Raw genomic sequence first — 19,735 nt, 5'->3', positions numbered from 1 at the left:
GTTTAGGGTGAGAGTGTTAGGGTTAGGGTTAGGTTTATGGTTAGGGTTAGTGTTAAGGTTAGGGTTAGGGTTAGAGTAAGTGTTATTTAGGGTTAGTGTTTGGGTTAGGGTAACGATTAGGGTTAGGATTAGGTTTGGGTGACAGTTGGGTTTTTGGGATATGGTTAGGCTTAGGGTTAGGATTAGAGGGTAAGTGTTAGGGTTATGTTTAGAGACTTAAAGGGTTAGGGTTAAGGTTGGTGTTAAGTTTCGTGTTAGAGGGTTACGGTTAGGCATAGTTTTAGGGTTTAAGTGTTAGTATTAGGGTTAGGGTTAGAGGATTAGGGCTAGGATTAGGGTTAAGGTTAGGGTTAGAGTTAGGTTTAGTTTTTGGGTTAGGGTTAGGGTTAGGGTTTAGTGTTAGGGTTAGGGTTAGATTTGGTGTTAGGGTTAGGGTTAAGGGTTAGGGTTAGGGTTAGAAGTTTAGGGTTAGTGTTAGGGTTAGGGTTAGGTTTAGGGTTAGATTTCGGGTTAGTGTTAGTTTTTGGGTTACAGTGTTTGAGGGTTAGTGTTAGGGATAGGGTTAGGCTTAGGGTTAGAGGGTTAGGGTTAGGTTTAAGGTTAGGTTTAGGGTAAGGGTTAGGTTTAGTATTAGGGTTAGTGTAAGGGTTAACATTATGGTTAGTATTAAGGTTAGGTTTAGGGTTAGGTTTTCGGTTAGAGGGTTGGATGTTTAGGCTAGGGTCATGCTTATGGTTAGGTTTGAGGGTTGTGGTAAGCGTTAGGGTTAGGTTTAGAGGGCTAGGGTGGGTCTTAGGGTCAGGGTTACTTTTAGGATTAGAGGTTAGCTGTAGTGTGAGGGTTAGGGTTAGGGTTATGGTTACAGTCAGAGGGTTAGAGGTTAGGTTTAGGGTTCAGGTTAGGGTTAGCGTTAGAGGCTTAGGGATAGGGTTAGTGTTAGAGTGTTAGTTTTAGGGTAAGGGTTAGGTTAAGGTTTATGGTTAGTGTTAGGTTTAGAGGGATAGAGGCTTAGGGTTTGGGTTAGTGTTAGGGATATGGTTAGCGTTAGAGGGTTATTGTTAGGATTCGGGTTAGGTTTAGGGTTCACGTTAGAGGATTTTCGTTAGACTTATGGTTAGAGGGTTAAGGATAGGGGTCGGGTTAGGTTAAGGGTTAGGGTTAGGGTTAGGTTTAGGCTTAGGTTTAGCGTTAGCGTTAGGCTTAGTGTTAGGTTTAGGACTAGGGTTAGACGATTGGATCGTTAGTGTTAGGGTTATGGTTATGGATAGGGTTAGGGTTAGAGTTAGAGTTACTGTTACTGTTAAGGTTAGGTTTAAGTTTTGTGTTAGGGTTTAGTGTTCGGGTTTGTTAGGGCTAGTGTTAGTGTTAGGTGTTAGTGTTAGGGTTAGGGTTAGAGTTACACTTAGGGTTCGATTTAATGTTAGTGTTAGGGATAGGTTTACGGTTAGGGTTGGGGTAAGGGTAAGGTTTAGGCTAAGGGGTAGGTTTATGGTTAGGGTGAGGGTTAGGTTTAGGTTTGGGGTTACATTTAGGGTGAGAGTGTTAGTGTTAGGGTTATGGTTAACGTTAGCTTTATGGTTAGGGTTAGTGTTAGTGTTAGGGTGAGTGTTAGGTTTAGGGTTAGTGCTACGGTTAGTGTTAGTGTTAGGGTTAGAGCGTTAGAGGGTTAGGGGTAGGGATAGGGTTAGTTTTAGTGTTAGAAGGTTAGGGTTAGGGTTAATGTTAGGTTTATGGTAAGGCTTAGGTTTAGGATTAGGTTTAGTGTTAGGGGTAGCATTACGGTTAGTATTAGTGTTAGGGTTACGGTTAGTTTTAGGGTTAGAGTGTTGGAAGATTAGGATTAGGGTTATGGTTATGGTTAGGTTTAAAGGGTTGGGGTTAGCGTTAGGGTTAGATTTAGAGGGTTAGGGTTGGTGTTAGGGTCAGGGTTAGCGTTAGGGTTAGAGGTTAGGTTTACTGTTAGGGTTAGGGTTAGGGTTATGGTTAGGGTTAGAGGGTTAAAGGGTTAGGTTTAGAGGCTTAGGGATAGGCTTAGGGTTAGATTGTTAGTTTTAGGGTGAGGGATAGATTCAGGGTTATGTTTAGAGGTTTAGGGTTCGGGTTAGTGTTCAGGATATGGTTAGCCTTAGAGTGTTATTGTTAGGATTAGGGTTAGGGTTATGGTTAGGGTTCACATTAGAGGATTATGGTTAGACTTATGGTTAGAGGGTTAGGGTTAGGGTTCAGTTTAGGGTAAGGGTTAGGCTTAGGGCTAGGGTTAGACGATTGTATTGTTAGTGTTAGGGTTATGTTTATGGATAGGGTTAGGGTTAGGGTTAGAGTTAGAGTTACTGTTACTGTTAGGGTTAGGTTTAAGGTTTGTGTTAGGGTTTAGGGTTAGGTTTAGTGTTAAGGCTAGGGTTAGTGTTAGGTGTTAGGGTTAGTGTTAGAGTTACAGTTAGGGTTAGATTTAGTGTTAGGGTTAGGTTAGGTTTAGGGTTAGGTTTGGAGTAAGTGTAAGGTTTAGGTTAAGGTTTAGTTTTACGGTTAGAGTGAGACTTAGGGTTAGGTTTGGGGTTACGTTTTGGGTGAGAGTGTTAGTATTAGTGTAATGGTTAGGGTTAGGTTTATGGTTAGTGTTAGTGTTAGGGTTAGGGTTAGGGTTAGGTTTAGGGTAACGGTTAGGGTTAGGATTAGGTTTGGGAGACAGTTGGGTTTAGCGTTATGATTATGCTTAAGGTAAGGATTAGAGGGTAAGTGTTAGGGTTATGTTTAGAGAGTTAGAGGGTTACGGTTAGGGTGGGGGTTAAAGTTAGAGTTAGAGGGTTATGGTTAGTGTTAATGTTAGGGTTTGAGGGTTACTATTAATGTTAGGGTTTCAGGGTTAGGTCCAGGGATAGTGTTAGGGTTAGTGTTAGAGTTAGTGTTAGTTTTAGAGTTAGGGTTATGTTTAGGATTTGGGGTTAGAGTTAGGGTTAGGGTTAGGGTTAGGGTTAGGTTTAGTTTTAGGGTTAGGGTTAGGGTTAGGGTTAGTGTTAGGGTAGAGCGTAAGAGGGTTATGGTTAGGGATAGGGTTAGGCTTAGGGTTATAGGGTTGTGTTAGTTTTAGGGTTATTGTTAGGTTTAGGATTAGGTTTAGGGTTGGGTTAGGGTTAGTGTTAGGGTTAGTGTAACGGGTAGGTTAGGATTAGGTTTGGGTGACGGTAGGCTTTAAGGTTATGGTTAGGCTTAGGGTTAGGTTTAGAGGGTTAGTGTTAGGGTTATATTTAGAGAGTTAGAGGGTTTATGGTTTTGGTGGGGTTTAAGGTTATGGTTAGGCTTAGGGTTAGGTTTAGAGGATAAGTGTTACGGTTATATATAGAGAGTTGGAGGGTTAGGGCTAGGGTTAGGGTGAAGGTTATGTTTAGAGGGCTACGGTTAGGGTTAGTGTTAGGGTTTGAGGGTTAGTATTAGTGTTAGGGCTAGAGAGTTAGGGCTACTGATAGGGTTAAGCTTAGGGTTAGATATAGGGTTAGTTTCAGGGTTAGGGTTAGGGTTAGGGTTAGGGTTAGGGTTAGGGTTTAGTGTTAGGGATAGGGTTATGGTTAATTTTATGGTTAGGGTTAGGGTTAGTGTTAGGGTTAGTGTTAGGTTAGGGTTAGGTTTAGTGTTAGGGTTAGGCTTAGGGTTAGAGGGTTAGGCTAGGTTTAGGGTAAGGCTTAGGTTTAGGATTAGGGTTAGTGTTAGGGTTAACGATACGGTTAGTATTAGGGTTAGGGTTAGGGTTAGGTTTAGGTTTAGAGGGTTGGATGTTTAGGGTTAGGGTTATGTTTATGGTTAGGTTTAGAGGGTTGGGGTTAGCGGTAGCATTATGTTTAGAGGATTAGAGTTGGTCTTAGGGTCAGGGTTAGGGTTAGGGTTAGAGGTTAGGTTTAGTGTTAGTGTTAGGGTTAGGGTTATGGTTAGTGTTAGAGGATTAGCTTTAGAGGATTATTGATAGGGTTAGGGTTAGAGTGTTTGATTTAGGGTTAGGGTTAGGTTTAGGGATAGGGTTTAGGTTTAGGGTTAGGGTTATGGTTAGTTTTAGTGTTATGGTTAGGGTCAGGGTTAGTGTTAGGGTTAGGATTAGGGTTAGTTTTAGTGTTAGGGTTAGGGTTAGGGTTAGTGTTATGGTTAGAGCATTAGAGGGATAGGGTTAGGGGTAGGGTTTGGCTTAGGGTTAGAGGGTTAGCTTAGGGTTAAGGTTAGATTTAGGGTAAGGCTGAGGTTTAGGATTAGGGTTAGTGTTAGGGTTAGCATTACAGTTAGTATTATGTTAGGGTAGGGTTAGGTTTAGGGTTAGTGGGTTGGATATTTAGGGTTAGGGTGATGGTTATGGTTAAGTTTAGAGGGTTGCGGTTAGCGTTAGGTTTAGGATTAGAGGATTAGGTTTGGTCTTAGTATCAGGGTTACTGTTAGGGTTAGAGGTTAGGTTTAGTGTTAGGGTTAGGGTTAGGGTTATGGTTAGTGTTAGAGGGATAGAGGGTTAGGGTTAGAGGCTTAGGGATAGTGTTAGTGTTGGATTGTTAGTTTTAGGGTTAGGGTTAGGTTTAGGGTTAGGGTTAGGGTTCAGTTTAGTGTTAGGGATATGTTTAGCATTAGAGGTTTATTGTTATGTTTAGGGTTAGGGTTAGGGTTCACGTTAGAGGATTATGGTTAGACTTATGGTTAGAGGGTTAGGTTTAGGGTTAGGGTAAGGGTTAGGCTTAGGGCTAGGTTTAGACGATTGGATGGTTAGTGTTAGGGTTATGTTTATGGATAAGTTTAGGGTTAGAGTTAGAGTTACTGTTACAGTTAGTGTTAGGTTTAATGTTTTTGTCAGGGTTTAGGGTGAGGGTTAGTGTTAGGGCTAGTGTTAGTGTTAGGTGTTATGGTTAGAGTTAGCGTTAGAGTTACAGTTAGGGTTAGATTTAGTGTTACGGTTAGGTTAGGTTTAGGGTTAGGGTTGGAGTAAGGGTAAGGTTTAGGTTAAGGGTTAGGTTTAGGGTTAGGGTGTGACTTAGGGTTAGGTTTAGGGTTACGTTTGGGGTGAGAGTGTTAGGGTTAGGGTTAGGTTTATGGTGCGGGTTAGTGTTAGTTTTAGGGTTAGGGTTAGGGTTAGAGTAGTGTTAGGGTTAGGTTTACTGTTAGGTTTAGGGTAATGGTTAGCGTTAGGATTAGGTTTGGATGACGGTTCGGTTTAGGGTTATGGTTAGGCTAATGGTAAGGGTTAGAAGGTAAGTGTTAGTGTTATGTTTAGAGAGTTAGAGGGTTAGGCTTAGGGTGGGGGTTAAGGTTAGGGTTAGAGGGTTACGGTTAGTGTTAGTGTTAGGGTTTGAGGGTTACTATTAGTGTTCGAGTTAAAGGGTTAGGGCTAGGGATAGTGTTAGGGTTAGGGTTAGACTTAGGGTTAATTATAGGGTTAGGGTTAGAGTTAGGGTTTAGGGTTAAGGTTAGGGTTATGGTTAGGGTTAGTTTTAGGGTTAGGGTTAGGTTTAAGGTTAGTGTTAGGGTTAGGTTTAGGGTTAGGGTTAGGGTTAGTGTTAGTGTTAGGGTTAGAGGGTTATAGGGTTAGGGTTATGGATAGGGTTAGGCTTAGGGTTAGAGTGTTAGAGTTAGTGTTAGGGTTAGGGTTAGGTTTAGGTTTAGGGTTAGAGTTAGTGTTAGGTTTTGGGTAACGGTTAGGGTTAGGATTAGGTTTGGGTGATGGTAGGGTTTAAGGTTATGGTTAGGATTAGGGTTAGGTTTAGAGTGTAAGTGTTAGGGTTATATTTAGAGAGTTAGAGGGTTAGGGTTAGGGTTAGGGTTAATGTTAGGTTTAGTGGGTTACGGTTAGGGTTAGTGTTAGGGTTTGAGGGTTAGTATTAGTGTTAGGGATAGAGGGTTAGGGCTAGTGCTAGGGTTAAGCTTAGGGTTACATATAGTGTTAGTTTCTGGGTTAGGGTTAGGGTTAGGGTTTAGGGTTAGGTTTAGGGCTAGGGTTAGTTTTAGGGTTAGGGTTAGGGTTAGTGTTAGGTGTAGTGTTAGGGTTAGGTTTAGTGTTAGGGTTAGGGTTAGGGTTATGGTTAGGGTTAGAGTGTTAGGTTTAGAGGCTTATTGATAGGGTTAGGGTTAGAGTGTTAGATTTAGGGTTATGGTTAGGTTTGCGGTTAGGGTTAGGGTTAGGGTTAGGTTTATAGTTTAAGGTTAGGGTTAGGGTTAGGGTTAGTTTTAGGGTTAGGGTTAGGGTTAGGTTTAGTGTTAGGATTAGGGTTATGTTTAGGGTTATTGTTAGGGTTATTGTTAGGGTTAATATTAGGTTTAGAGCATTAGAAGGATAGGGTTAGGGGTAGGGTTAGGCTTAGGTTTACAGGGTTAGGGTTAGGGTTAAGTTTAGGTTTAGGGTAAGGCTTAGGTTTAGGATTAGGGTTAGTTTTAGGGTTAGTGTTAGTAGGGTTAGTAGGGTTATTAGGGATTAGGGTTAGTAGGGTTAGTATTACGACTAGTATTATTTAGGGTTAGAGTGTTGGATGTTTAGGGTTAGGGTTATCGTTATGGTTAGGTTTAGAAGGTTGGGGTTAGCATTCGGATTAAGTTTCAAGGGTTAGGGTTGGTCTTAGGGTCAGGGTTAGCTTTAGGCTTAGAAGTTAGGTTTAGTGTTAGGGTTAGTGTTATTGTTATGGTTAAGGTTAGAGCGTTAGAGTGTCAGGTTTAGTGGCTTAGCGATAGGGTTAGGGTTAGATTGTTAGTTTTAGGGTTACGGTTAGGGTTAAGGTTAGCGTTAGGTTTATAGGATTAGAGGGTTAGGTTTCGGGTTAGTGTTAGGGATATGGTTTGCATTAGAGGATTCTTGTTAGGATTAGGGTTAGGGTTAGTGTTCACGTTATAGGATTTTGTTAGACTTATGGTTAGAGGGTTAGGGTAAGGATTAGGGTTAGGGCTAGGGTTTAGTGTTAAGGTTATGGTTATGGTTAGATTTAGTTTTAGGGTTAGGGTTAGGGTTAGGGTTAGTGTTAGGTTTAGGGTTAGGTTTAGGGTTAGGGTTAGGCTTAGTGTTAGTGTTAGGGTTAGAGCGTTGGGGGGTTAGGGTTAGGGATAGGGTTAGGCTTAGGGTTAGAGGGTTAGGGTTAGTGTTAAGGTTAGGGTTAGGTTTAGGGTTAGGGTTAGGGTTAGTGTTAGGTTTAGGGTTAGTGTCAGTGTTAGGGTTAGGGTAACGGTTACTGTTAGTATCAGTTTGGTTTGATGGTAGGGTTTAAAGTTATGGTTAAGCTTAGGGTTAGGTTTAGAGGGTAAGTGTTAGGGTTATATTTAGAGAGGTAGAGGGTTAGTGTTAGGGATATGGTTAAGGTTAGGTTTAGAGGGTTACGGTTACGGTTAGTGTTAGTGTTTGAGGGTTAGTATTAGTGTTAGGGATAGAGGGTTAGGGCTAGGGATAGGGTTAGGCTTTGGGTTAGATATAGGGTAATTTTCAGCGTTAGGTTTAGGGTTAGGGTTTACGGTTAGGGTTAGGGTTAGGATTAGTTTAAAGGTTAGGGTTAGTGTTAGGTTTAGGATTAGGTTTAGTGTTAGGGTTGGTGTTAGTGTTAGTGTTAGGATTAGAGCGTTAGAGGGATACGGTTAGGGGTAGGGTTAGGCTTAAGGTTAGAGGGTTAGGGTTAGGGTTAAGGTTAAGTTTAGGGTAAGGCTTAGGTTTAGGATTAGGGTTAGTTTTAGGGTTAGCGTTACGGTTAGTATTAGGGTTAGGGTTAGGGTTACGGTTAGGGTTAGAGGGTTAGGTTTAGAGGCTTATTAATAGGGTTAGGGTTAGAGTGTTATATTTAGGGTTAGGATTAGGTTTAGGTTTAGCGTTAGGGTTAGGGTTAGGGTTAGGGTTAGGGTTTAGGGTTAGGTTTAGGGTTAGGGTTAGTTTTAGTGTTAGGGTTAGGGTTAAGGTTAGTGTTAAGTTTAGGTTTAGGATTAGTTTTAGGGTTAGGATTAGGGTTAGTGTTAGTGTTAGGGTTAGGTTTAGGGTTAGGGTTAGGGTTAGGGTTAGGGTTAGGGTTATGTTTAGGGTTATGGTTAGTGTTAGTGTTAGGGTTTGAGGGTTACTATTAGTGTTAGAATTAGAGGGTTAGGCCTAGGGATAGTGTTAGGGTTAGGGTTATAGTTAGGGTTAGTTTTAGGGTGAGGGTTAGGTTTAGGATTAGGGTTAGGGTTAGTGTTAAATTTAGGGTTAGGGTTACTGTTAGGTTTAGGGCAATGGTTAGGTTTAGGATTAGGTTTGGGTGATGGTAGGGTTTAAGGTTATGGTTAGGCTTAGGGTTATGTTTAGAGGATAAGTATTAGGGTTATATTTAGAGAGTTAGAGGATTAGGGTTAGGGTTGGTGTAAAGGTTAGGTGTCGAGGTTTAGCGTTAGGGTTACTGCTAGGGTTTGACGGTTAGTATTAATGATAGGGATAGAGGGTTAGGGCTAGGGATAGGGTTAAGCTTAGGGTTAGGTATAGGGTTAGTTTCAGGGTTAGGGTTATGGTTAGGGTTTACGGTTAGGGTTAAGGTTAGGGTTAGGGATAGTTTTAGGGTTAGGGTTTGGTTTAGGGCTAGGTTTAGTGTTAGGGTTAGCGTTAGTGTTAGTGTTAGGATTAAAGCGTTAGAGGCATAGGGTTAGGGTAGGGTAAGGCTTAGGGTTAGAGGGTTAGGGTTAGGGTTAAAGTTAGGTTTAGGGTAAGGCTAGGTTTAGGATTAGGGTTAGTGTTAGGGTTAGCGTTACGGTTAGTATTAGGGTTAGGGTTAGGGTTAGGTTTAGGGTTAGAGTGTTGGATGTTTAGGGTTAGGATTATGGTTATGGTTAGGTTTAGAGGGTTGGGGTTAGCGGTAGGGTTAGGTTTAGAGGGTTATGGTTGGTCTTAGGGTCAGGTTTAGCCTTAGGGTTAGAGGTTAGGTTTAGTGTTAGGGTTAGGTTTAGGGCTATGGTTAGGGATAGAGGGTTAGGTTTAGAGGGTTAGGGTTAGGGTTAGTTTTAAGGTTAGGGTTATGGTTAGGGTTAGGTTTAGTGTTAGGGTTAGGGTTATGTTTAGGGTTAGTTTTAGGGTTAGGTTTAGGGTTTAGGGTTAAGGTTAAGGTTATGCTTAGATTTAGTTTTAGGGTTAGGGTTAGGGTTAGGGTTTAGTGTTAGGGTTAGGGTTATTTTTAGGGTTAGGATTAGGGTTGGTGTTAGTGTTAGGTTAGAGCGTTAGAGGGATAGGGTTAGGTGTTAGAGTTTTAGATTTAGGGTTACGTTTAGGGGTAGGGTTAGGCTTAGGGTTAGAGGGTTAGGGTTAGGGTTAAGGTTATGTTTAGTGTAAGGTTTAGGTTTAGGATTAAGGTTAGGGTTAGGTTTAGCGTTACGGTTAGTATAAGGGTTAGGGTTAGGGTTCAGTTTAGGTTTAGAGTGTTGGATGTTTAGGGTTTGGGTTATGGTTATGGTTAGGTTTAGAGGGTTGGGGTTAGCGTTCGGATTAAGTTTAGAGGCTTAGGGTTGGTCTTAGTGTCATGGTTAGCGTTAGGCTTAGAGATGAGGTTTAGTGTTTGGGTTAGGGTTAGGGTTATGGTTAAGGTTAGAGCGTTAGACTGTTAGGTTTAGAGGCTTAGGGATAGGGTTAGGGTTAGATTTTTGTTTTAGGGTTAGGGTTAAGTTTAGGGTTAGGGTTAGGGTGAGAGGGTTACAGGGTTAGGGTTCGGGTTAGTGTTAGGGATATGGTTTGCAATAGAGGGTTATTGTTAGCATTAGGGTTACAGTTAGGGTTCACGTTAGAGGATTTTGTTAGACTTATGGTTATAGGATTAGGGTTAGGGTTCGCGTTAGGGTAAGGATTAGGGATAGGGCTTGGGTTAGTGTTAAGTTTGGGGTTATGGTTAGGGTTAGTTGTAGGGTTAGGGTTAGGGTTAGGGTTAGTGTTAGGTTTAGGGTTAGGTTTAGGGTAAGGGTTAGTGTTACTGTTAGTGTTAGGGTTAGAGCGTTAGAGGGTTAGGGTTAGGGATAGGGTTAGGCTTAGGGTTAGAGGTTTAGTGTTAGTGTTAGGGTTAGGTTTAGGTTAAGGGTTAGGTTTAAGGTTAGATGGTTAGGGTTAGGGTTAAGGTTAGGTTTAGGGTAAGGCTTAGGTTTAGGATTAGTTTTAGTGTTAGCGTTAGCGTTACGGTTAGTATTAGGGTTAGGGTTAGCGTTAGCTTTAGGGTTAGAGTGTTGGATGTTTAGTGTTAGGATTATGGTTATGGTTAGGTTTAGAGGGTTGGGGTTAGCGGTAGGGTTAGGTTTAGAGGGTTAGGGTTGGTCTTAAGGTCAGGGTTAGCGTTAGGGTTAGAGGTTAGTTTTAGTGTTAGTGTTAGGGTTAGGGTTAGGGTTAGGGTTAGACGGTTAGGTGTAGAGGCTTTTTGATAGGGTTATGATTAGAGTGCTATATTTAGGGTTAGGGTTAATTTTAGGTTTAGCGTTAGGGTTAGGGTTAGGGTTAGGGTTTAGGGTTAGGGTTAGGGTTATGCTTATTTTTAGTGTTAGTGTTAGGGTTAGGGTTAGTGTTAGGGTTAGGTTTATGTTTAGGGTTATGGTTAGGGTTTCTGTTAGTGTTAGGGTTAGTGTTAGGGTTAGGGTTAGTGTTAGGGTTAGGGTTTAGGGTTAGGGTTAGGGTTATGCTTATTTTTAGTGTTAGTGTTAGGGTTAGGGTTAGTGTTAGGGTTAGGTTTATGTTTAGGGTTATGGTTAGGGTTTCTGTTAGTGTTAGGCTTAGAGCGTTAGAGGGATAGGGTTAGTGGTAGGGTTAGGCTTATGGCTAGAGGGTTAGGGTTAGTGTTAGGTTTAGGGTAAGGCTTAGGTTTAGGATTAGAGTTATTGTAAGGTTTAGCATTATGGTTAATATTAGGGTTAGTGTTAGGGTTAGTTTAGGGTTAGAGGTTTGGATGTTTAAGGTTAGGGTTATGGTTATGGTTAAGTTTAGAGGGGTGAGGTTAGCGTTGGGATTAGGTTTAGAGGGTTAGGTTTGGTCTTGTGGTCAGGGTTAGCATTAGGGTTAGAGGTTAGGTTTAGTGTTAGGTTTAGGGTTAGGGTTATGGTTAGGGTTATAGGGTTAGAGGGTTAGGTTTAGAGGCTAATTAATAGGGTTTGTGTTAGAGTGTTAGATTTAGGGTTAGGGTTAGGTTTAGGGTTAGGGTTAGGTTTAGAGGGTTAGAGCGTTAGTGTTCGGGTTAGTGTTCCGGATATGGTTAGCATTAGAGTGTTATTGTTATGATTAGGGTTACGGTTAGGGTTTACGTTAGAGGATTATGGTTAGACTTATGGTTAGAGGTCAGGGTTAGGGTTCGGGTTAAGTTAAGGATTAGGCTTAGGCCTAGGTTTAGACGATTGGATGGTTAGTGTTAGGGTTAGGGATAGTGGTAGGTTTAGGGTAATGGTTTGGTTTAGGATTAGATATGGGTGACGGTTGTGTTTACGGTTATGGTTAGGCTTATGGTAAGCATTAGAGAGTAAGTGCTAGGGTTATGTTTAGAGACTTAGAGGGTTAGGGTTAAGGTTAGGATTAAGGTTAGGGTTAGGATTATGGTTAGGTTTAGGGTTAGGTTTAGTGTTAGTGTTAGGGTTAGAGCGTTAGAAGGTTAGGGTTAGGGATAGGGTTACGTTTAGGGTTAGATGGTTAGGGTTAGTGTTAGTGTTAGGGTTAGGTTTAGGGTTAGGTTAAGAGTAAGTGTAAGGTTTAGGTTATGGGTTACGTTTAGGGTTAGGGTGAGACTTAGGGTTAAATTTGGGGTTACGTTTACGGTGAGAGTGTTAGGATTGGGGTTATGGTGAGAGTAAGTGTTAGGGTTAGGATTAGTGTTAGGGTTAGATTAAGTGTTAGGGTTGGGGTTAGTGTTAGGTTTAGGGTAACAGTTAGGGTTTGAATTAGGTTTGGGTGACGGTTGGGTTTAGTGTTATGGTTAGGCTTAGGGTTAGGATTTGAGGGTAAGTGTTAGGGTTATGTTTAGAGAGTTAGAGGTTTAGGGTTAGGGTGGCTGTTAAGGGTAGGGGTAGAGGGTTACGGTTAGTGTTAGTGTTAGGGTTTGAGGGTTACTATTAGTGTTAGGGTTAGAGGGTTAGGGCTAGGGAGAGTTTTAGCATTAGGGTTAGAGTTAGGGTTAGTTTTAGGATTAGGGTTAGGTTTAGGGTTTAGGGTTAGGGTTAGGGTTATGGTTAGCATGAGTTTTAGAGTTAGGGTTAGGGCTAGGTTTAGGGTTAGGTTTAGGGTTAGGTTTAGTGTTAGGTTTAGGGTTAGTGTTAGTGTTAGGTTTCAGCATTAGAGAGTTAGGCTTAGGGATAGGGTTACACTTAGGTTTAGAGGGTTAGGGTTAGTGTTAGGGTTAGGGTTAGGTTTAGGGTTAGGGTTAGGGTTTAGGGTTAGTGTTAGGGTTAGGGTTAGTTTTAGGTTTAAGGTTAGGGTTAGGGTTAGGGTTATGTTAGTGTTAGGGTTAGTGTTAGGTTTATGGTTAGTTTTAGGGTTAGGGTTAGGGTTAGGGTTAAGGTTAGGGTTAGGGTTATGTTAGTGTTAGGGTTAGGTTTAGGTTTATGGTTAGGTTTAGGGTTAGGGTTAGGGTTAGGGTTAGGGTTAGCGTTAGAGCGTTAGAGGGTAGGGTTAGGGGTAGGGCTAAGCTTAGGGTTAGAGGGTTAGGATTAGCGTTGAGGTTAGGTTTAGGGCAAGGCTGAGGTTTAGGATTTGGGTTAGTGTTAGGGTTAGCGTTACGGTTAGTATTAGGGTTAGGGTTAGGGTTTAGGGTTAGAGGCTTGGATGTTTTGTGTTAGTGTTATGGTTAGAGTTAGATTTATGGTTAGGGTTAGTGTTAGAGTTAGGGTTAGGTTTAGGGTTAGAGTAAGTGTTAGGGTTAGTGTTAGTGTTATGTTTATGGTAACGGTTAGGGTTAGGATTAGGTTTGGGTGACGGTTGGGTTTAGGGTTATGGTTAGGCTTAGGGTTAGGATTAGAGGGTAAGTGTTAGGGTTATGTTTAGTGAGTTAGAGGTTTAGGGTTAGGGTGTGGGTTAAGGTTAGGGTTAGAGGGTTATGGTTAGTGTTAGTGTTAGGTTTGAGGGTTAGTATTAGTGTTAGGGTTAGAGGGTTAGGGCTAGGGATAGTGTTTGGCTTAGGGTTAGAGTTAGGGTTACTTTTAGGGTTAGGGTTAGGGTTAGGGTTAGGGTTAGGGTTAGAGATAGTGTTAGTGTTAGAGCATTAGAGGGTTAGGGTTAGGGATAGGGTTAGGCTTAGGGTTAGAGGGTTAGGGTTAGTGTTATGGTTAGGCTTAGGTTTAGGGATAGAGTTAGGGATAGTGTTAGGGTTAGGGTTAGTGTTAGGGTTAGGGTAACAGTTAGGGTTAGGAATAGGTTTGGGTGATGGTAGGGTTTAAGGTTATGTTTAGGCTTAGGGTTCAGTTTAGAGTGTAAGTGTTAGGGTTATGTTTAGAGAGCTAGAGGGTTAGGGTTAGGGTTAGGGTTAAGGTTAGGTTTAGAGGGTTACGGATAGGGTTAGTGTTAGGGTTTGAGGGTTAGTATTAGTGTTAGGGATAGAGGGTTAGAGCTAGGGACAGGGTTAGGCTTAGAGTTAGATTTAGGGTTAGTTTCAGGTTTAGGTTTAGGGTTAGGGTTTAGGGTTAGGTTTAGCGTTAGGGTTAGTGTTAGTTTTAGCGTTAGGTTTAGGGATAGTTTTAATGTTAGTGTTAGGGTTAGGGTTAGGTTTTGTGTTAGGGCTAGGGTTAGGGTTAGTTTTAGGTTTAGAGCCTTAGAAGGATAGGGTTAGTGGTAGGGTTAGGCTTAGGGTTAGAGGGTTAGTGTTAGGGTTAAGGTTAGGTTTAGGGTAAGGCCTATCTTTAGGATTAGGGTTAGTTTTAGGGTTAGCGTTACAGTTAGTATTAGTGTTAGGGTTAGGGTTAGATTTAGGGTTAGAGGGTTGGATGTTTGGGGTTAGGGTTATGGTTATGGTTAGGTTTAGAGGGTTGGCTTTAGCGTTAGTTTTAGGTTTAGAGGGTTAGGATTGGTCTTAAGGTCAAGGTTAGCGTTAGTGTTAGAGGTTACGTTTAGTGTTAGTGTTACGGTTAGGGTTATGGTTAGGGTTAGAGGGTTAGAGGGTCAGGTTTAGAGGCTTAGGGATAGAGTTAGGGTTAGATTGTTAGTTTTAGGGTTAGGGTTACGTTTAGGGTTCGGGTTTGGTTTAGAGGGTTAGAAGGTTTGGGTTCGGGTTAGTGTTAGGGATATGTTTAGCATTAGAGGGTTATTGTTATGATTAGGGTTAGTGTTAGGGTTCACGATAGGGTTAGGGTTCGAGTTAGAGTGTCTGTTACTGTTAGGGTTAGGTTTAAGGTTCATGTTAGGGTTTAGGGTTAGAGTTAGTGTTAGAGCTAGGGTTAGTGTTAGGTGTAGTGTTAGAGTTACAGTTAGAGTTAGGGTTGGATTTAGTGTTAACGTTAGGTTAGATTTAGGGTTAGGGTTGGAGTAAGTGTAAGGTTTAGGTTAAGGTTCAGGTTTAGGGTTAGGGTGAGACTTAGGGTTAGGTTTGTGGTTACGTTTAGGGTGAGAGTTTTAGGGTTAGGGTTATGGTTAGGGTTAGGTTTATGTTTAGGGTTAGTGTGAGTGGTAGTGTTATTGTTAGGGTTCGAGTAAATGTTAGCATTATGGTAAGTGTTAGATTTAGGGTAACGGTTAGTGTTAGGATTAGGTTTGGTTGAAGGTTGGGTTTAGGGTTATGGTTAGGCTTACGGTAAGGATTAGAGGGTAAGTGTTACGGTTATGTTTAGACAGTTTGAGGGTTAGGGTTAGGGTTGTGGTTAAGGTTAGTGTTAGAAGGTTACGCTTAGTGTTAGTGTTAGGGTTTGAGGGTTACTATTAGTGTTAGGGTTAGAGGGTTAGGGCTAGGGATAGTGTTACAGTTAGGGTTCGAGTTAGGGTTAGGTTTAGGGTGAGGGTTAGGCTTAGGGTTTAGGGTTAGGGTTAGGGTTAGGGTTAGTTTTCGTGTTAGGGTTAGGTTAGGGTTAGTGTTAGGGTTAGGTTTAGGTTTAGGGTTAGGTTTAGGGATAGTGTTAGTGTTAGGGTTAGAGCATTAAAGGTTTAGGGATAGGGTTAGGCTTAGGTCTAGAGGGTTAGGGTTAGTGTTAGGGTTAGAGTTATGTTTAGGGTTAGGGTTAGGGTTAGGGTTAGTCTTAGGGTTAGGGTTAGGTTTACTGTTAGGATTAGGGTAACGGTTATGGTTCGTATTAGGTTTGGGTGATGGTTGGGTTTAAGGTTATGGTTAGGCTTAGGGTTAGCTTCGGAGTGTAAGTGTTAGGGATATGTTTAGAGAGTTAGAGGGTTAGGGTTAGGGTTAGGGTTAAGGATGGTTTAGAGGGTTACGGTTAGGGTTAGTGCTGGGTTTGAGGGTTAGTATTTGTGTTAGGGATAGAGGGTTAGGGCTTGGGATAGGGTTAGGCTTAGGGTTAGATTTAGGGTTAGTTTCAGGTTTAGGTTTAGGGTTAGGGTTTATTGTTAGGGTTAGCATTAGGGTTAGTGTTAGGGTTAGGTTTAGGTTTAGTGTTAGGGTTAGGGTTTGTGTTAGTGTTAGGGTTAGAGAGTTAGAGGGATAGGGTTAGGGGTAGGGTTAGGCTGAGGGTTAGAGTGTTAAGGGTAGGGTTAACGTTAGGCTTATGGTAGGGCTTAGGTTTAGGATTAGGTTAGTGTTAGGGATAGCTTTACGGTTAGTTTTAGGGTTAGTGTTAGGGTTAGGTTTAGGGTTAGAGTGTTGGATGTTTAGGGTTAGAGTTATGGCTTTGGATAGGTTTAGAGGGTTGGTATTAGCATTAGGGTTAGGTTTAGAGGGTTAGGGTTGGTCTTAGCGTCAGGGTTAGCGTTAGTGTTAGAGGTTAGGTTTAGTGTTAATGTTAGGTTTAGGGTTATTTTTAGGGTTAGAGGGTTAGGTTTAGAGGCTTATTGATAGGGTTAGGGTTAGAGTGTTAGATTTACGGTTAGGGATAGGTTTAGGGTTAGGGTTAGGATTAGAGGGTTAGAGGGTTAGGGTTCGGGTTAGTGTTAGAGATATGGTTAGCATTAGAGGGTTATTGTTAGGATTAGAGTTAGGTTTAGGGCTAGGGTTAGATGATTGGATGGTTAGTGTTAGGGTTATGGTTATGGATAGGGTTAGGTTTAGAGTTAGAGTTACTGTTACTGTTAGGGTTAGGGTTAAGGTTGGTGTTAGGGTTTAGGGTTAGGGTTAGGGTTAGGGCTAGTGTTAGTGTTACGTGTTAGGGTTAGGGTTAGAGTTACAGTTAGGGTTAGATTTAGTGTTCGGGTTAGGTTAGGTATTGGGTTAGGTTTGGGGTAAGGATAAGGTTTAGGTTAAGGATTAGGTGTAAGGTTATTGTGAGGGTTATGGTTAGGTTTGGGGTTACGTTTAGGGTGAGAGTGTTAGGGTTATGGTTATTGTAAGGATTAGGTTTATGGTTAGGGTTAGTGGTAGTGTTAGGGTTAGGGTTAGGGTTAGAGTAAGGGATAGGGTTAGGGTTAGGGTTAGGGTTAGAGTTAGGGCAACGTTTAGGGTTAGGATTAGGTTTGGGTGACGGTTGGGTTTAGGGTTATGGTTAGGCTTAGGGTAAGGTTTAGAGGGTAAGTGTTTGGATTACATTTAGAGAGTTAGAGCCTGAGGGTTAGGGTCAGGTTAAGGTAAAGTGTAGAGGGTTATGGTTAGGGTCAGTGTTAGGGTTTGAGCGTCAGTATTAGTGTTAGGCTTAGAGGATTAGGGCTAGGGGTAAGGTTAGGGTTAGGGTTAGTGTTAGGTTTAGTTTTAGGTTTAGGGTTAGGTTTAGGGTTAGTGTTTGGGGTAGGGTTAGGTTTCTGGTTAGGGTTAATGTTAGTGTTAGTGTTAGGGTTAGAGCGTTAGATGGTTAGGGTTAGGGGTAGTGTTAGTCTTAGGTTTAGAATGTTAGGGTAAAAAAAAAGAATGTTAGGGTAAGTGTTAGGGTTAGGGATAGATTTAGGGTTAATGTTAGGTTTAGTGTTAGGGTTAGGATTAGGGTTAGGGTAAGAGTAAGTATTAGGGTTAGGTTTAGTGTTAGGGTTACGGTAAAGATTAAGTTTAGGATTAGGTTTCGGTGATGGTTGGTTTAGGGTTATGGTTCGGCTTAGGGTTGGGATTAGAAGCTAACTGTTAGGGTTATGTTTAGAGAGTTACAGGGTTAGGTTTCGGGTTAGGGTTAAGGTTTGGGTTAGAGGGTAACGGTTATGGTTAGTGTTAGGGTTTGAGGGTTAGTATTAGTGTTTGGGTTAGAGGTTTAGGGATAGGGATAGGGTTAGGGTTAGGGTTAGATTTAGGCTAGTTTTAGGGTTAGTGTTAGGGTTAGGGTTAGGGTTAGTGTTAGGGTTAGTGTTAGATTTAGGGTTAGGGTTAGTGATAGTGTTAGTGTTAGGGTTAGAATAGGGTTAGGCTTAGGGTTAGAGGGTTAGGGTTAGTAATAGGGTTAGGGTTAGGTTTAGGGTTAGGGTTAGTGTTATGGTTAGGGTTAGGGTTAGGGTTAGGCTTAGGGTTAGGGTTAGAGTAACGGTTATGGTTAGTATTAGGTTTGGGTGATGCTAGGGTTTAAGGTTATGGTTAGGCTTAGGGTTAGCTTTAGAGGGTAAGTGTTAGGGTTATGTTTAGAGAGTTATAGGGTTAGGGTTAGGGTTAGGGTTAAGGTTAGGTTTAGAAGGTTATGGTTAGGATTAGTGCTGGGTTTGAGCGTTAGTATTAGTGTTAGGGGTAGAGTGTTAGGGCTACGGATAGGGTTAGGCTTAGGTTTAGATTTACGGTTAGTTTCAGGGTTAAGGTTAGGGTTAGGGTTTAGGGTTAGGGTTAGGGTTAAGGTCAGGGTTAGTGTTAGTTTTAGGGTTAGTGTTAAGGTTAGGTTTAGGTTTAGTGTTAGGGTTAGGGTTAGGTTTAGTTTTAGGGTTAGGGTTTGTGTTAGTGTTAGGGTTAGAGAATTAGAGGGATAGTGTTAGGGGTAGGGTTAGGCTTAGGGTTAGAGAGTTAGGGTTAGGTTTAAGGTTAGGTTTAGGGTAAGGCTTAGGTTTAGGATTAGGGTAAGTGGTAGCGTTAGCATTACGGTTAGTATTATGGTTAGGGTTAGGGTTAGGTTTGGGTTAGAGGTTTGGATGTTTAGGGTTAGGGTTATGGTTATGGTTATGTTTAGAGGGTTGGGGTTAGCGGTAGGTTTAGGTTTAGAGGGTTAGCATTGGTCTTAGGGTCAGGGTTAGCGTTAGTGTTACAGGTTAGGTTTAGTGTTAGTGTTAAGTTTAGGGTTATTGTTAGGGTTAGAGGGTTAGGTTTAGAGCTTATTGATAGGGTTAGGGTTAGAGTGTTAGATTTAGGGTTAGGGTTAGGTTTAGGTTTAGGGTTAGGGTTAGAGGTTTAGAAGGTTAGGGTTCGTCTTAATGTTAGGGATATGGTTAGCATTAGAGGGTTATTGTTAGGATTAGGGTTAGGGTTAGGGTTCACGTTAGAGGATTATGGTTAGACTTATGGTTAGAGGGTTAGGGTTAGGCTTCGGTATAGGGTAAGTGTTAGGGCTAGGGCTGGGGTTAGACAATTCAATGGTTAGTGTTAGGGTTATGGTTATGGATAGGGTTAGGGTTAGATTTAGAGTTACTGTTACTGTTAGGTTTAGGTTTAAGGTTGGTGTTAGGGTTTAGGGTTAGGGTTAGTGTTAGGGCTAGTGTTAGTGTTAGGTGTTAGGGTTAGGGTTACAGTTACAGGTAGGGTTAAATTTAGTGTTAGATTTAGGTGAGCTTTAGGGTTAGGGTTGGGGTAAGTGTAAGGTTTAGGTTAAGGGTTAGGTTTAGGGTTAGGGTGAGGGTTATGCTTACGTTTGGGGTTAGGTTTAGGGTGAGAGTGTTAGTGTTATGGTTATTGTTAGGATTAGGTTTATGTTTAGGGTTAGTGTTAGTGTTAGGGTTAGGGTTAGTGTTAGAGTAAGGGTTAGGGTTAGGATTAGTGTTAGGTTTAGGGTAACGGTTAGGGTTAGGATTAGGTTTGGGTGTCAGTTTTGTTTAGGGTTATGGTTAGGGTTAGGGTAAGGATTAGAGGGTAAGTGTTCGGATTATATTTAGAAAGTTAGAGGCTTAGGGTTAGGGTAGGGTTAAGGTTAAGTTTAGAGGGTTATGGTTAGGGTTAGTGTTAGGGTTTGAGGGTTAGTATTAGTGTTAGGGTTAGAGGGTTAGGGCTAGGGCTAAGGTTAGTGTTAGGGTTAGAGTTAGGGTTTGTTTTAGAGTTAGGGTTAGGGTTAGGGTTTAGGGTTAGGTTTAGGGTTAGTGTTAGGTTTAGTTTTAAGTTTAGGTTTAGGGTTAGGGTTAGTGTTCGTGTTAGCGTTAAGTTTAGTGTTAGGGTTAGTGTTAGTGTTAGGGTTAGAGCATTAGAGGGTTAGGGTTAGGAAATGGGTTAGGCTTAGGGTTAGAGGGTTAGGGTTTGTGATAGGGTTAGGATTAGGTTTAGGGTTAGTGTTAGGTTTAGTGTTAGGGTTAGGGTTAGGGTTAGGGTTAGGGTTAGGGTAAGAGTAAGTTTTAGTGTTAGGCTTATTGTTAGGGTTAGGGTAAAGGTTAGGATTAGGATTAGTTTTGAGTGACAGTTGGGCTTAGGGCTATGGTTCGAATTAGGGTTAGGATTAGAAGGTAAGAGTTAGGGTTATGTTTAGATAGTTAGCGGGTTAGGTTTAGAGTTAGGGTTAAGGTTTTTGTTAGAGGGTTATGGTTAGGTTTAGTGTTACGGTTTGATTGTTAGTATTAGTGTTAGGGTTAGAGGTATAGGGCTAGGGATAG

The sequence above is a fragment of the Cavia porcellus genome, unplaced genomic scaffold (genome assembly GCF_034190915.1).
Source record: "Cavia porcellus strain 051 isolate PalLab524CR breed Dunkin Hartley unplaced genomic scaffold, mCavPor4.1 scaffold_1, whole genome shotgun sequence".
Lineage (NCBI taxonomy): Eukaryota > Metazoa > Chordata > Mammalia > Rodentia > Caviidae > Cavia > Cavia porcellus.
The sequence above is the reverse complement of the archived record's forward strand: the minus strand, read 5'-3'. Positions refer to the sequence as shown.